Source organism: Podarcis liolepis (genome assembly GCF_965112155.1).
Source record: "Podarcis liolepis genome assembly, chromosome: 7".
NCBI classification, from domain to species: domain Eukaryota; kingdom Metazoa; phylum Chordata; class Lepidosauria; order Squamata; family Lacertidae; genus Podarcis; species Podarcis liolepis.
Window position 1 is genome coordinate 77,265,755 of NC_139561.1, and position 15,558 is coordinate 77,281,312.

A 15,558-nucleotide genomic window follows, 5' to 3' on the forward strand; every position below is an offset into this window, starting at 1 on the left:
TAGAATGCTTATATTTAGCTTGCAATAAAACTTTCAAAAGACATTAAGCGGAAACGCCTCTTTCTGTTGCAAAAGATTACCTCTTGGCCCTGGCATGGTTCGTGAGCCTTTATCGTCACCGTATATCATCTATAAATTACCTAATATTATGTGTCATTGCAAAATAAGTTTTAAAAAGCAGATCCCTGCCTGCAGGTAAGCAATGTGACTACAGATCTTCCTGGGACTTTGCCACACATTGTACAGTGCAGTTTAATTTGTACCATTTACAGTGTTCTTTCTGTAAACAAAAACAGGCAGCCATTATGACCCCCCACAATGAAACAAATGGTTGAAACTCCCCATTGTCAACCACGCATAGAGGGGTAAATTGTGGGTGGGGTGGTTTAGTTCTGTCCTAATCCCACAATATAGTAGTATTTCACCTCAGCCTTCCCAAAGCAAGTAATGCTTCAGAGGTTTTGGACTACAACTCCCATCAGGTCTAGCCAGCATGGCCAATGAAGCCCAACACATCTGGAAGGCATCAGTTTGAGGTAGGCTGTAGGGATCTTCCAGATGCCCTTTTTATTGAGCATTCATATCTGAGCTTATACTGGGGTGATTATACGTGATCCCACTTTCTATACCCTTTGCATCTGCAAATGTTTTGGGATGGTCATTCTGCTTCATTTGCAATAGGCACAGACTCCATAGTTTCCTGCTAAAGCCCAGCAGCTTTTTCGTAACACAAATGTTCATGGGTGTGTGTGTTGCCCACTTTTGTCACCCTACAGAGCAAGAGTGATCTTCCAGATGTCAATAATAACTGAGTGACATTGGGGAACTATTGCTGAACTCTTAATAGAGTGGAATGGTATCTAGATGGCCCACTATAAACACACACCTCCATGTATTTTTATTGTGTCGATGGCATGTTGTCTCAAGGCAAATCTAAAAAAATGTAGTATAAACACTGACAACTGGGAAACACTGCCCTGTGAGCACTCCAGTTGGAGAACGGCCTTTATCAAAGGTGCCATGGGCTTTGGAGACACTCGAACTCAGGACGCTAGGGAGAAACATGCTAAGAGGAAGGGACGCTTGGCAAATCCACACTGTGATCTACTCCTGCCTGGAAACCAATGTCCCCACTGTGGAAGGACATGTGGATCCAGAATTGGCCTCCACAGTCATGGACTCACTGTTAAAACCGTGTTTATGGAAGACAGTCTTACTTGGCTACAAGTGATCGCCAAAGAATGAGGGGGGGGGGGGGTCTAGATAATTCACCATATTTTTCATTTATGAGACTTTAATGGAAAACTGAAAGCTGATTAGCCAGTTTGGCCATATTTTAAAAGGAGAAAATCCAAACACAAAAGTGTATGGTTTTTTCTCCCCCCAAAAAGCTACACTGCTGACATGGGCTGCCGTACATCTGGATTTTGCTGGACATTTCTAAAATAATTAGAGTGACCATGTGAAAGCAGTGTTGATTATAACACAAACGTCCTGGAAGTGGCAAGGAGATTAATTTAACCAATTAGTTTATTTCATGAAAACTTATACACCGCTTGATTCTAATAAAACCTCAAAGCAGTTTGCAAAGAGATAAACCAATAAAACTAGGAAACAATTACAGTCGTGCTTTAAGTGAATGCTGCAGCCTCCATAAATTGTAACTTGAGACCATCCCTGCAAGCAGGTTCACAGAGGTCACTAGTTTTTCTAGTCTGACATCATATACAGAGCAATTCATCAGTGGACTGAAAGAATTATGAATAGGAAAAAGTCCATTTGTCCCAAAGTCTCCTTTTGGTATTGGTCTTAATTCTTATACATTGGATAGAGATACTAATTTTAAAGTAACTGAGGGGGTATTATGCTGGCATTCAGATTATTTCACTTAGGGTGTTTTGAAAATGAGAAGCCTAAGATTTATGGAATTTTAAAAATAAAAAACCTCATCATCTGATTATTATTCTTTTAATGTCTTTTGGTGGTGGTTGTTTAAAAAATGGAAACGTATAATTCACCAGATACTATATATCAAGCACTTAGTCATCATGGCACATCTGCTTGCTGCTAAATGGACTTTTTCCCCTCTGCCTCAAGAGCTTTGGACAAAACCCTCTGGGTGTCATTAGCAGCAACCGATATGCATTTCTGCAGCATGAAGTAGGTGCGAGGAAGCGAAATCCCAAGGGACAGAAGGCAGCCAAAGATGGGGAAATGCTCCCAGCGGTGATATTCATAAGCCATCACTGAGAGTCCCACCAGGTCTGGCAGCACCCATAAAATGGCAGAGAACATTCCCAGGGACTGCATTGCTGCTTTAAGGGCTGTGCTTGTCTTTCCAACACGCTGGGCCAGAGCTGCAAGGGATGGATCATCCAGGCCAAAGTCCTGGAAGCACCAGGAGCGGAACTTACTAAACAGATATATGGGGAGAAGGAAGGGAACTGGGCTTCCAAGAGCGACCAGCAAACAAAGCCTTTTGGTCCAAATCTTCTCCTTCACAGTGGTTTTCTTTTTCTCTAAGATAGGCAGGCAGTTTTAGGGAAGCGGAGCAGGAAGGCTTGCCTCTTCAGCCGCAAGAGATCGTTCTTCAGCGTTTCCTGCAGGAGGGGGAAGTCAAAGCAGTCGGCTTCCCAGTTGGAGACGATGAAGACTTGTGGGTCCCTCACTCCTTCTCTTACCAAGCACTCTTTGCAGTCCTCCTGGATGTGCAAGAGGACCTTCTTCTCACTGTAGTCAGATGGCTGTTGCCTCTTGGCGGCCGACAGGTCCAGGTCTGCTTTGGTGCGCACAAAGTAGAAGCTCTTGCCCATATCTTGGATCTCACGGACCAGGTCAGAATGGGTGGAGCGGAAGCGCTGGGAGCTGACAATGATGAAGAAATCAAAGTGATTCAAATCGACCTTCTTCTCAAATTTGTCCTCCCCAAAAGTTGCCATTCCCCTTCCAGGGTGGTCCCAAAGGATCACTTGCGGAAGTGTTGGGTGTGGGTAATCCTTGACTTGCACTGTCGTCATCTGTATGCCAGTCGCAGCAGCACGCGGGTCATTGGCACGAAGACCCAGCATGGCATTGATGAAGGAGGACTTCCCGGAGCCGGGCTCTCCTACTACGGCAATGTGGAGCGGAGTGCTGTTGAAAAAGTGCAGTGGTTTTGCCAGCACGTGTGACATAGAGTCTGCCAATTGGCCCTGAGAAATGGCTACCTCAAAGTCTTCCACCATTGTGGATCTCGGTGCGCTGCAGAGAAAGGAAGCAGGAAAATGTTAAGCGACTGGCCTAACTAGAAGCATTCATTAGTGGCATGCCCTCCGTAAAATTTCCAGCGTCGTCAATATTATTATCATTTGCCAAGCAACAAAGCTTTACAGGTAGATGGTATGAATCCCATCACATCCCATAATTCAGAAGTGAGTGCAAGGATAAAGTGCCCAAAGGTCATGGGACATCAGGAGCTGGAGTTGGTAAGCAATAAAACACCCGTTGTCTGTGAAGTTAACTCTTTACTCAAAGAAAACCAAACAGCGCAGGCGAAGTGAACACAGCAGCTCTTCCCAGTATCTCTTGCCCCAATGAAGCTGTTGCGAGGACTGTAGGTCCCCACATCCCCCGCTCTCTAAGGCTCCTTCTTCCCCAGCAACCTGCATTTCTTTCGTCTTGTCTCTCATTGCTCTGCCTCTTCGTTCCTCTTCATGTTCTGGGAGACCAGGGGGGAGGGAAACTGGTTACACCACAAGGGGGAGATTCCCTGTCTCTACTCTGCCTCTTGCCCCCCTCCAGTTCTGCCTCTGATTCTGGACCGCTCTCTGCCACAGACTCTTCCTGCTCACTAAACCCTGTTGCCTCTTCAGCTTCTGACATCTTCTCCTCCTCCCAGTCTGCTCTCTCTTCTCCCTCTGACCACTCATCTCCATCCCACCCCCAATCCCTTGGCTCTGAGATTCTTCCCCTGGGGGTTCCCCAACTGGTGCCTCCCACCACTCCTCTGCTTCCACGACACAGGAGCAGAGCCCAAGAGCCCTGAATACAGAGAGGGACATGAGGAAGGGGACTCTCAGCATTTTAAGAAACTGCGCCTCCTAATTTTTGATTTTTTTTTAGGTTGGGGAGGGACGCTGTGCCCATTACATTGATGATTAAACCTTACATGTTTTTTAGAAAGATGCAACAAAGAGTTATCGGTCTGAAGGTGCAGAAGAAGAAGATCTGGTCAAAAAGAAGAAGGGGTTGGGGCAGTTTTATTTAAGAATGTTTTAAGAGCGCATCTGTCAGAGCTGCTTGAAGATCCTAGCTCACAGAGGATCACGCTAGCCAGCGATCATTAAGTAAAAGTCTTTATTGAATTACAGTTTCCATTCTCACGCTGCTGCGCGCAACTCTACGTCTAGTAGCTAGATCGGCGAAGCTCCGTCTGAGTCTCCGCCCCGTGTGCACCAACTTAATATCCTAGCCTTGCTCCACCTTTTCCGCCTGACTGTCCTCCTCTGGGTCCCTCTACCCCCCGGGGCTTCTTCCTTCCGGGATTCTTCTGACGCTGACCCGGACCCTCCTGCCTCCTTGCGCCGGGCTTTAGGACCTGGTTCCCTTTCGGGGCTGCTTACTGCGCCGCCTTCCTCTGCATTTGAACTTGGCGCGCGCGCCCAACCTTCCACTTTCCTCTTAACCGTTTCTTCGCTCCCCGATGGAGGTGTGGCCACTCCTGACTCATGCCCTCCCTCCTGTGGTGAGCTGCCAGCGCTTCCCCCCTGGCTCCTTTCCTCTTCCCTGCTTCCTGGCGGTGACGCTGGTCCCGATTTCCAGCTGCTCCCCCCTGAGTCCCCTCTGGCTCTATCTTCCTGGGGTGCCCCCCTAGACTCCCCCCTTGCCCTGGCCACTGGTGCTCCTTTCTGTGAATCCTCTGATTCACTGGAAAGACTAGGAGATCTCGGGTCGTCGTCATCACTCATCTTTTCTTCTGCCTCCTCCCCTTCGCTCTCTGTTTCCTCCCTTGCCCGTGCCTCTGCTCCTAAACCCCTGACATCCATCCCCCCCTCGAAGCCCCCCATTCCCCCCTCCCCTCCTTCCGGTGCTGGAGCTGGGGGCTGCTGTTGCAAAGGGACGAACATCGGATATCGGTCGCTTCCCGTGGCGGGTCTCCATCTGAAGTCTCGCGGGTCTTCCTCCCTGCTCTCGTCGACAACGGTCACCTCCGCTTCCATCTCTGTGCCGCCGTGCTCGAAACCAGGGTCGTCCCCGAAAACGTCCATGTCCGTCTCTCCCTCACTTCCTCCTGGCAGTGTTGCTCGTCCTGGGCCTTCCAGCCACCGTCTGCGGAACTGCTCCTCTGGTCTATCGTCCCACCAATACGAGGGTTCTGATGCAGATCCCGAGGGTGACCCCTCCGGGGAACGGACGTCTTGTGTCGGGTCCTCGTCCGAGTCGAACCCCCGGAAAGTGCTGGCCGAAAGCGTGGGCGTGAAAAGCCAGTCGTCGAAAAAGTCTGCTGGCATAGGTCTATGGGGGAAGAGGGCATGAAACTCGTCTTTGAGGAGAGGTTCGTCCAAGGCGTAGCCCGGCACCCAGCTGTTCGCACTGGCCGGGGTGCCCTCCTTGGCGAGAAAGTATTCTACCCCCTCTTCCCCCCATCTGGAGTCCAAAATCTCCGTGACTTCGTTGATGCACTCCTTCTGTGCCACTCCCGCGTGCCCTGTTCTGTCTCTGACCGGACTCGGCGCCGTTCCGGGTTCCTGGAACCTGTGCGGTGCCCTGTAGGGAGTGAGCACCGATCTGTGGAATACCGGATGCATTCTGGAACCCTCCGGAAGTGCCAGTCTGAACGCTACCGGGTTGACCTGCTCTTCGACTTGGTAGGGCCCCAGTTGTTTATGCCCTAGTTTCTTCTTGGCCAACGACCTGGCCGGCACTGCGTGGGCTGCTAACCAAACCCAGTCTCCCACGTGGAGCTCTTCGCCAACCCTTCTGTGCTTGTCCGCTTGTACCTTGTATGCGTGCTTGGCCAGCTCCAGGTGGCGCCTCAGCTGATCGTGGACTTCCTGCAGCTCCGACGCGAACGCATCTGCTGTCTGCGGCTCCCCCTCTCCCATTCTTTCCAGTCCCGGGAAGGTTCTGGGGTGCCTCCCGTTGTTGGCGAAGAACGGCGTGACCCCCGTGGACACGTGCTTCGTGTTGTTGTAGGCGAACTCGGCAAGCGGCAGGTAATCCACCCACGTCGCAGGCTGTTGATTTGCATAACATCTCAGGTACTGCTGCATGATGGCATTGACCCGCTCCGCTTGCCCGTTGGTCTGCGGGTGTCTCGCCGACGCCAGGTTGATCTTGACGTTCAGGAAGCCCATCAGCTTCTGCCAGAAATTCGAGATGAACTGCCGCCCCCGGTCGGACAGAATAGACCGTGGCAGACCGTGAACCTTGAACACGTGGTCTATGAACAGTTTGGCGGTTTGCTCCGCCGTGGCCACCTTAGCACACGGAATGAAATGCGCCATCTTGGAAAACAGGTCTACCACCACCAGCACTGCCGTCTTGCCCCTCGAGCTGGGCAGATCCGTGACAAAGTCCAGGGCCACCCTTTCCCAAGGTTCGACCGGAGTTTGCAGCGGTTCCAACAGTCCGGCCGGCGGTTTGTGCACTGGTTTGGCCCTCTGGCAGGTGTCACACCTCGCCACGTAGTCTGCGACCTCCCCTCTCATCCCAGGCCACCAGAAATCCCTGGCTACTAATTCCACCGTCTTCTCCTTGCCAAAGTGCCCGGCCGTGGGCGCGTCGTGCAGCTGCTGCAGCACCTTGGCGCGAAGGTCGTCTCCCGGCACGTAGATGGCCCCTTTACGGATGAGCAATCCATCTCGTAGCTGGAAACCGTCGGCCGCAGCCGTGCCCCTTTGCACCTCTGCCATCTTTGCTTGCGCGAAGGAGTCATCCTGCAACGCTCGTCGCACCGCCTCCAGGTCCACGGTGGCCGCGGCGCACGCCCATACTGTTGGTGCGAAGATGTGCATGGCGGCCGCTGGCGTTGCGTCCTCCAGATACTGTGGCTTACGGGAGAGGGCGTCCGCCATGATGTTAGTGTCCCCCGGGACATACTCTATGCGGAAGTCGAAGTTCGCAAAAAACTCAGCCCAACGTATCTGCCTCTGGTTTAGGAACTGTGCCGTGCGCCAGTGCTCCAGATTCTTGTGGTCCATGCAAACCTGCACCGTGTGCTTGGCGCCGATCAGGAAGTGCCTCCACGCTTTGAACGCTGCATGAATGGCCAGCAACTCCCTGTCCCAGATGGTGTAGTTCTGCTCGGACTTGCTGAGCTTCCTGGAGTAGAACGCTGCCGGTCGCCACACCCCCTGCTGGTCCTTCTGCAGCAAGACCGCCCCCACGGCTCTGTCCGAGGCGTCTGTCTCCACCCTCATCGGCCTGCTGGGGTTGACATGAAGCAGCTGCTCTTCCGACGCGAAGAGACGCTTGAGTGCGTGAAAGGACTGCTCCGCCTCCTCTGTCCAAACGAACTTCTTTTTCTTGGAGCTAAGCGTGTCTGTGATGGCCGCTGTCTGCATAGCGAAGCCCTTGATAAACTTGCGATAGAAGTTCGCAAAGCCGACAAACCTCTGGACCTCCTTCCGGTTGCGTGGACTCTTCCAATCCAATACCGCGCGAACCTTGGCGCTGTCCATGGCGAGCCCCTTGTCAGACAACTTGTAGCCCAGAAAATCCACCTCCGTCACGTCAAATTGGCACTTCTCCAGCTTGGCGTAGAGCCTATGTTGCTTTAGTCTGGTCAGCACTTCCTTGACGTGTCTGTCATGCTCCTGCTGCGATTCCGAAAAGATCAGGATGTCATCTAAGAAACAGACGCACGTCTTGTAGAGAAGTCCCGCCAACACGTGATGCATGAAAGCTTGAAAAACGTGGGAGCCATTTTGCAATCCAAAGGGCATAACTCTGTATTCGTAGGTACCCAGTGGCGTGAACATGGCCGTCTTCCACTCATCTCCCTCCCGCATACGAATGAGGTTGTACGCCCCTCGCAGGTCTAACTTGGTGAACACTTTCCCCTTCCGCACCTTCGCCAGGAGGTCGTCGATTCGGGGCATGGGGAAGTCCGACGGCTTGGTCCCATTGTTTAAAATGCGATAGTCCACGACCAGTCTTTTTTGGGGCGTGTCTCGCTTTTTAACAAAGAATACTGGACTGCCCCCCGCTGCCTTGGACTCTCGGATGAAACCGCGCTCCAAATTATGATCTATGAACTGTTTGAGTTCCTGCAGCTCGTCCTCTGACATGGAATACAGTTTCCCCTTAGGCAGCGCCACCCCCGGCAGCAGGTCAATCTTGCAGTCATATGGTCTGTGAGGGGGTAGCCTGTCTGCCTCCTTCTCGCAGAAAACTTCCAAAAATTCTGCGTACTTGTGGGGAATCGCTTGCAGCGTGCCTAGCAGCAGCTGTGACTCCTCTTCCTCTCCTTCCTGCCGGGGCACGATGCAGTGTTCAGCACAAAAGGAAGAGCCGAAGATCAGCTGCCTCTGGTACCAAGCCAGCGTTGGGCTGTGCTTGTCCAGCCAACTCATTCCCAATACAATGGGCGTATCCGATAGTTGAGTGACATTGAAGCTGATGATTTCTTTGTGATTTCCAAGTCGCATCGCCATGGGCGGCGTCTGCTTCACCACTTGCCCCCCTAGCAACTCCCTGCCATCCACCGTGACAACCTGCAGGGGCAGTGTGGCCGGCAGCAACTGTATAGCGTGCTTGTCGACAAAGTCCTGCCCTATAAAGTCCGCGTTGCTGCCCGAGTCAACTGTGATGGGCACGTCAATGGTGATTCCATTGGGCAGCTGGAGAGATGCGGTGAGCCTCACCACTGGTTTGGGCGGGAGGGGGTTCACGGGCTGTAAAACCTCTGGGGACTGCGTCACTAACACGTCTGGCTGGGCCCCAGGGCCTCTTCCTCCAGCCAGACTGCGTCGTTTCCCTGCTGTGGTCCCCCTTGCTGCGTTGCTGCAGTCACCATTGCCGAGGCTGCAGTAAGCTTGTGGAGCCTCTGGGGACACTCTTTTGCCATATGCCCTGGCTCCTCACAGACGTAACACTTCCTGTTCCCTCTAGGAGGCTTCGCTTTCACTGCTGCCGGTGCTAGGGCTCTGGTTGCTGACTGAGCCCTTGCACCTCCAACCTCCATAGGTTCGGCTCCTCCTCCTGGCGGAGGCGTGGATTGCGCCCGCGCTGCTTCTCTGGGAAGGAAGGAGGGGCCCCTGGCTGGTTCGCGCCCTCCACGCCCTTCGTCCCTGCTCCACGGACGTCCTTCCAGCCTCACCCCCACTGCCAGTGCCCTCTGAACGACCTCCTGGGTGGTTCGGGGTCTCTCCCCCCTCGCGATCTCATCTTTAATCGAGTTGTGCAGCCCCTCCCAAAAGAGGTCTCTTACAGGAGCCGAATCTCTGTCCCATTCCAGGGCACTGACCAAGGCGAAAAAGCGGGCATGATACTGCCTGACGCTGGCCCCCCCTTGTCTCAGCCCATGCACCTCCTTCCGTGCAAGATCCACGTCAATACTTGATAAAAAACACCCATCCATCGCTTTAATAAAGGCATCTGCATTCTGGAGCGCCGGATCCTTATCTCTCCATAAATTGCGTAGCCATGCTCTAGCATCCCCATGCAAATGGGACATGATGAATCCCACTCTCTCTTGCTCATCTCTAAAGTCTTTATGCAGCAGTTGCAGTGCGCACAGTACGTCGGCTCTAAAGTTGGGATACTGTTGCAGGTTCCCATCGAAGTGAGAGACCAGCCCGCCTGTCCGTCTCGCCAACCCAATTCCCTCCTGCCGGGGTGTCTGCTTTGTCAGCACGTCTAACCTGACCTGGAGATCCCTGCAGGCGGCAGCTGCCTCCTCCTCTCTCTTCCTGGATGCGAGAGCCTCGGCATTCAGTTGTGCCACTGCTTTTCTGAGTTCCTCTATCTGCTGCTCAGCCGTCATGTCGTCTGCCGTTCGTGAGCTCGCTAGTAGGCACCTGTTTCTCTCCCCTCCTCGAGGCTGTAGATGCCCACAATCGTGAGACGGAGCTTACTGTCAGAGCTGCTTGAAGATCCTAGCTCACAGAGGATCACGCTAGCCAGCGATCATTAAGTAAAAGTCTTTATTGAATTACAGTTTCCATTCTCACGCTGCTGCGCGCAACTCTACGTCTAGTAGCTAGATCGGCGAAGCTCCGTCTGAGTCTCCGCCCCGTGTGCACCAACTTAATATCCTAGCCTTGCTCCACCTTTTCCGCCTGACTGTCCTCCTCTGGGTCCCTCTACCCCCCGGGGCTTCTTCCTTCCGGGATTCTTCTGACGCTGACCCGGACCCTCCTGCCTCCTTGCGCCGGGCTTTAGGACCTGGTTCCCTTTCGGGGCTGCTTACTGCGCCGCCTTCCTCTGCATTTGAACTTGGCGCGCGCGCCCAACCTTCCACTTTCCTCTTAACCGTTTCTTCGCTCCCCGATGGAGGTGTGGCCACTCCTGACTCATGCCCTCCCTCCTGTGGTGAGCTGCCAGCGCTTCCCCCCTGGCTCCTTTCCTCTTCCCTGCTTCCTGGCGGTGACGCTGGTCCCGATTTCCAGCTGCTCCCCCCTGAGTCCCCTCTGGCTCTATCTTCCTGGGGTGCCCCCCTAGACTCCCCCCTTGCCCTGGCCACTGGTGCTCCTTTCTGTGAATCCTCTGATTCACTGGAAAGACTAGGAGATCTCGGGTCGTCGTCATCACTCATCTTTTCTTCTGCCTCCTCCCCTTCGCTCTCTGTTTCCTCCCTTGCCCGTGCCTCTGCTCCTAAACCCCTGACAGCATCCTACCTTTACACACTGCATGTAAATTCTGCCCCTGCTTGTCATATAAGTCAGATGTTTTCAACCTTTTTGGGTCCCCAGCTCCTTTGACCAAGTACCTTCTTTCTGCAGCACCCCTGTGGGGCTCAGAAGCCCAGTTATGTCACCCCTTGCCTGCAGAGCTGGCAGCCTCTCATCTTTTTTCAAACAACCCCCCTCCTTCTTAAGTCTTCCCTCAGCCTCCTCTCCCCTCTCCTTGGGAGTCCTCTGGGCAGCTGCTGATGCCACCCCTGTTCTCTGAGTTGTCTTCCCTGCCCTCAATAGAGGTGCCTCCTCACACTGCCCCACAGGGGCCTGGGACTTGTCTGTCCATTCCCAACAGCAAGGGCTGGTGGGCTGGCTGGCTGGGCTCCTTTGCCCACTTGCCTGCTTACTCTGAGGCCCCGTTTCAGTTCCTGGAAACCAGCACCCCCTGGCCAGCCCCAGAGACACCATTCGCCTGGGGAGCTTGTAACCAGGGATGCAGCAACAAACAGCTCTTCAAGCCTTTGGGAGGCAGAGACACCAGAGGGCATCAGAGGAGGGAATGAATGAAAGAGGGACAGAGGCCAGTGCTGCCCACGGCACCCCTGACCACCATTCAAGGCACCCCAGGGTGCCACGCCACCCTGGTTGAAAACCACTGATTTAAGTAATTAATAACCAGATACACCTTATGTGTCTAAATTCTCCACCCACTTCCCCCCTCCCCAAAGCTGTACATTACAATGGTACCTTGGTTTAAAAACATAATCCGTTCCGGAGGTTCGGTTGTAAACCAAAACAGGTTTTAACCCAAGGTGCGCTTTTGCCAATGGGGCCTCCCCCCAAAAAAAATTGGTTTTGATCCAAAAAAAGGGACAGGCACTTCCGGGTTTGACATGGTTGTAACCCAAAACGGTTGTAATCCAAAGCGGTTGCAAACCAAGGTACCACTGTATCAGCTTTCCAGCGAAATGGTTTCTCTTCTCAGATTGGGGACAGCCTCCCCCCTCCTTCTCCCCAGCCTGTGGAAGGACCAGACACAAATTCCTCTCCTCCTGACCCCTCAGCAAACCTTTATTTTCTTTCCCCTTCTCTCTCCCCGAGCCCCCTCAAAAATTCGTTTGGGGAGGCTCAGCCCCCCCAATAATCTCGGGCGGCGGTGGGCGTGTCTGCGGCTTTTATAGGGCGCCCGGCGCGCACCAGCTCGATAACGGGCACCGGCGCGGCGGGGGGCGCCGGGCCGGGGGAGGGGGCGGCCGGCCTGTCTCCTTGGCAACCCCATTGAGCAGCGCCGGCTCCCCCGGGAGGGCCATCCCCCCGCGCCGCCGATCGCCAACACCGCCGACGCTGTGGCTGCCCGAGCCCGAGCCCGAGCCTGAGCCTGACCCGGAGCCCGACCCCGAGCCGGAGCCCGACCCGGAGCCCGACCCCGACCCGGAGCCCGAGCCCGAGCCAAAGCCAGAGCCCGAGCCTGAGCCCGAGCCCAAGCCCGTCAGTCAGTCAGTCAGGAAGGAAGGAAGGAAAAATGGGGAGGGAGACGAGGGAGGAAAATTGCGCGCAGGGTGAAGAAAGGAGAAGGGCGAACGAGACGAACTTCCAACCCAAAAAAGGGCTGGAAGACTGGGAGGATGCAGGATCGGGAAAGAAAGCGACGCCTTCCCCGCCCGCGACGTCGCCCGCTTGTCATTGGCACCGCAGCGGCCCCCAGAGGGGCTGGGCACCGGCGCAGGGCCGCTCCGCAGCCGCGGAGGACAGCTGCGCGGCTAGCAAGGTGCGCCGCGTAGAGCGCGGCCCTTGTGTGGCCCGGTGGCCAGACAAGCTCGGGCGGGGACCCCCATGCGAATCTAAGACGGGAGAAGAGGGCAGAGCAAAGGGGGTCCCTTCCCCAACCTCCGGCTCTGAGACTTCCCTGAGCCCCAGAAAAGCGAAAGGATTTTCTCTTCTTCTTTTTTTATAAATATTTTATTAAGTTTTCAAATACAAAGTTAGAAACATACACTGAAGAAAAAAGTAAAAGAACAAGAAAAAGAAAAAAAGAAAAAGAAGAAAAGAACACATTTTTTATATAACTAACTGGACTTCCTCGCATCTCCCTTACCCTGCATTCTTTATAATAAAGATATCAGCAAATTATTACCTTGTTTCGTACCTTATTTTGTACTTTTCAAATACTATACCTCTAAATTTAACATACTTTTCATCAGTTACTTATATCTTAAATTAAACATAGTATTACCTTAGATTTTGACCTTTTCTTACTTAAAATATAATTTCCTGTTTCCCAAATCTAATTGCTGAAGCTATAGTTTCCGAATCGTGTAAATTTTTAACATTCATACAACTTATATTGTTTTTGTAAATAGTCCTTAAATTTTTTCCAGTCCTCTTCCGTTGTTTCTTCTCCCAAATCTCGGATTCTGCCAGTCATTTCAGCCAGTTCCATGTAGTCCATCAATTGCGTCTGCCACTCTTCCAGTGTGGGCAAATCTTGTGTCTTCCAATATTTTGCGATAAGTATTCTTGCTGCTGTAGTTGCATACATAAAGGAAGTTCTATCCTTCTTTAACACTTTCTGGCCAACAATGCCCAAGAGGAAGGCCTCTGGTTTCTTGGGAAAGGTATACTTAAATACCTTTTTTAACTCATTATAGATCATTTCCCAGAAGGCCTTCACTTTTGGACAAGTCCACCAGAGGTGAAAGAATGTCCCTTCAGCCTCCTTACATTTCCAACATTTATTATCAGACAGGTGATATATTTTTGCAAGCTTGACTGGGGTCATGTACCACCTATAAATCATTTTCATAATATTTTCCTTCAAGGCATTACATGCCGTGAATTTCATTCCGGTGGTCCATAACCTTTCCCAGTCCTCAAACATGATGTTATACCCAATATCCTGAGCCCATTTTATCATGGCTGATTTGACTGTCTCATCCTGAGTGATTTTCTCTTCAACCTGCCCTCCATCCTCTTGCAGAAAACTCTTTGCCTGCCCTGCCCGTATCTCGTTTTTGCTTTTTAATTCCACACACGCACCCTTCGGACTTCGTGGCAATCGGGCGCGCGGGTGCGTTTCCTAAGAGAGTGAGGACCCCCGCCTCCTCCCCACCTGCTCCCTCGCCAGCCAGCCAGCCGCGCGCCCTAGCCGGAGAGCCCCGGCCGTCCCCGTCGCGCAATCGGCTGGATCTCCCTTCAGCAGGCCGTGCTCACAACTTGGCCCAGGGACCCCCCAGAAGCGGATCTCCGGCCCAGCTGAAGAATCCGGCAACAAGCCCCCTCCTCCCCAATCGCTCCGCCGAAATACGCTCCAAAACCCCCCAGATAGGCCGCCGGCCGCCAAGTCTAGTGGCGCCCTGAGCGAGGGTCTCTCCCCAACACCGCCACCTCGAACTGCGTTCTCCCGGCTACCCAAGCGAACCAGCGGCAGGACCCCGGTATGGGCCCCCCCAATATTTTTTATAAGTCGGCGCCCCTGCATGTAGGCAGGATAAAATCTGCCCCTCACTCCTGATATTTGGGTAGATCTTCTGCAATTCAGAGCAGGGCTTTGAGTGTGACTTCCCCTGTTCTGTGGAATAGCATTCCTGCAGAGATACAACAGGAACCTGCTACCGGCAATTTCTGAAAACAACTGAAGATGTTTTCATTCCGACAAGTTTTCCCAGGTGGATGAATAGGTTGCTGCCATGAGTTTCTATTTAGCATTGTTTGGAAACATATTTACTTTTTTCCCCTGTGTTGTTTTAAATGCTTTTCAGCTGTGTTCATTGCATTTTGTACACTGCCTTTTGAGGATGTTAATAATAACAATTATAAGCATAATAAATAGAAGTCCTGATGAATTTTGCCGAGAACTTTTTAAGAAAGGAAATAGCCAACTTTTTTGGAAAAGTTCTAACATTCTGCAGAGTGCAGAGCGTCTATAGAGCCCGCATGACAAGCTGGCTTTGCAAACCAGGCAGGCAGGAAGGACACCAGACTCTCCTCAGAGTGATCCTAGACTGACAGCAAAGCCTGTGTCTTATCTGACACCCTCAGGCTTAGGGAACATAATACAGGGGGGCACCGGGCAACGCTTCCTTCAAGGGTTTCCATGGCCCCCAGCTTGTCCTCCAGCTTCCTGCAGCCTTGGGAGCTGGAGCTCTTTCCACACATATACCCCACTCCGTCTCCTTGCAGACGGGGCAGGCAGGTAGCAGCTGCATCTGCCAAGCCAACTGAGAAGTGTCTGCAGCGGGAATTTCTTGCCCCACGCTCTGAGTGCCAGCAGTGGCTATTTTAATCTGAAATCTTTTGAGACACTGTACTGCGGTAAGAGTTCAGACACCCAGTCAGGACCCAGCCCAGTCCAAGAAAGTATTTACAAGAAGGAGGAGGGCCTACAGCGACCCCGTTAACTTTCGTTTTCTCAGAAATCACCTGTTTGAGCAGAGCTGTGTGTTGGGCAGGGGAGGGGAAGAGGGGAATTTGTAAACAGGATCTAATTTCTGTACCAACTCCCAAGCTGTCATAATGAAAGGGGGAGGGGAATGCTGCCAGCAAAGCAGCACAGCTCCCCCTCTTACTCCGACGGCTCGTGGGAGGCTTGGGAGTTCCGGGCGGACAGCGTGCCGAATGTCACCCCCCTCAGTGAGGGCACCCGGGGCGAACCCCCGCCCCACCCCTTCCTATGCCTCTGCTCCCATCAGAAGTATGTATGTAATTCCTAGATCAAAACTGGTGATACACGCTCATCACT

At 52.8% G+C, this 15,558-nt stretch overlaps 3 protein-coding genes and 1 pseudogene across 8 annotated transcripts in view; all 4 read right to left on the bottom strand.

Moving 5' to 3' along the window:
• LOC310712383 (interferon-inducible GTPase 5-like) overlaps positions 1-15,558 on the bottom strand; it is a 323,482-nt gene that overhangs the window by 69,671 nt on the left and 238,253 nt on the right. The gene's annotated exons all lie outside the window — the stretch shown is intronic.
• LOC310712385 (interferon-inducible GTPase 5-like) overlaps positions 1-15,558 on the bottom strand; it is a 190,647-nt gene that overhangs the window by 44,413 nt on the left and 130,676 nt on the right. The gene's annotated exons all lie outside the window — the stretch shown is intronic.
• The window catches only part of LOC310712399 (interferon-inducible GTPase 5-like), a 65,864-nt gene that overhangs the window by 24,003 nt on the left and 26,303 nt on the right, over positions 1-15,558 (bottom strand). The window lies entirely within an intron of this gene.
• Positions 1,513-15,558, bottom strand: part of LOC310712403 (interferon-inducible GTPase 5-like) — a 144,657-nt pseudogene continuing 130,611 nt past the window's right edge. The window contains exon 2 of the transcript XR_014530095.1: positions 1,513-3,240. The product of XR_014530095.1 is annotated as an interferon-inducible GTPase 5-like (transcript). The remainder of the gene's footprint in view (positions 3,241-15,558) is intronic.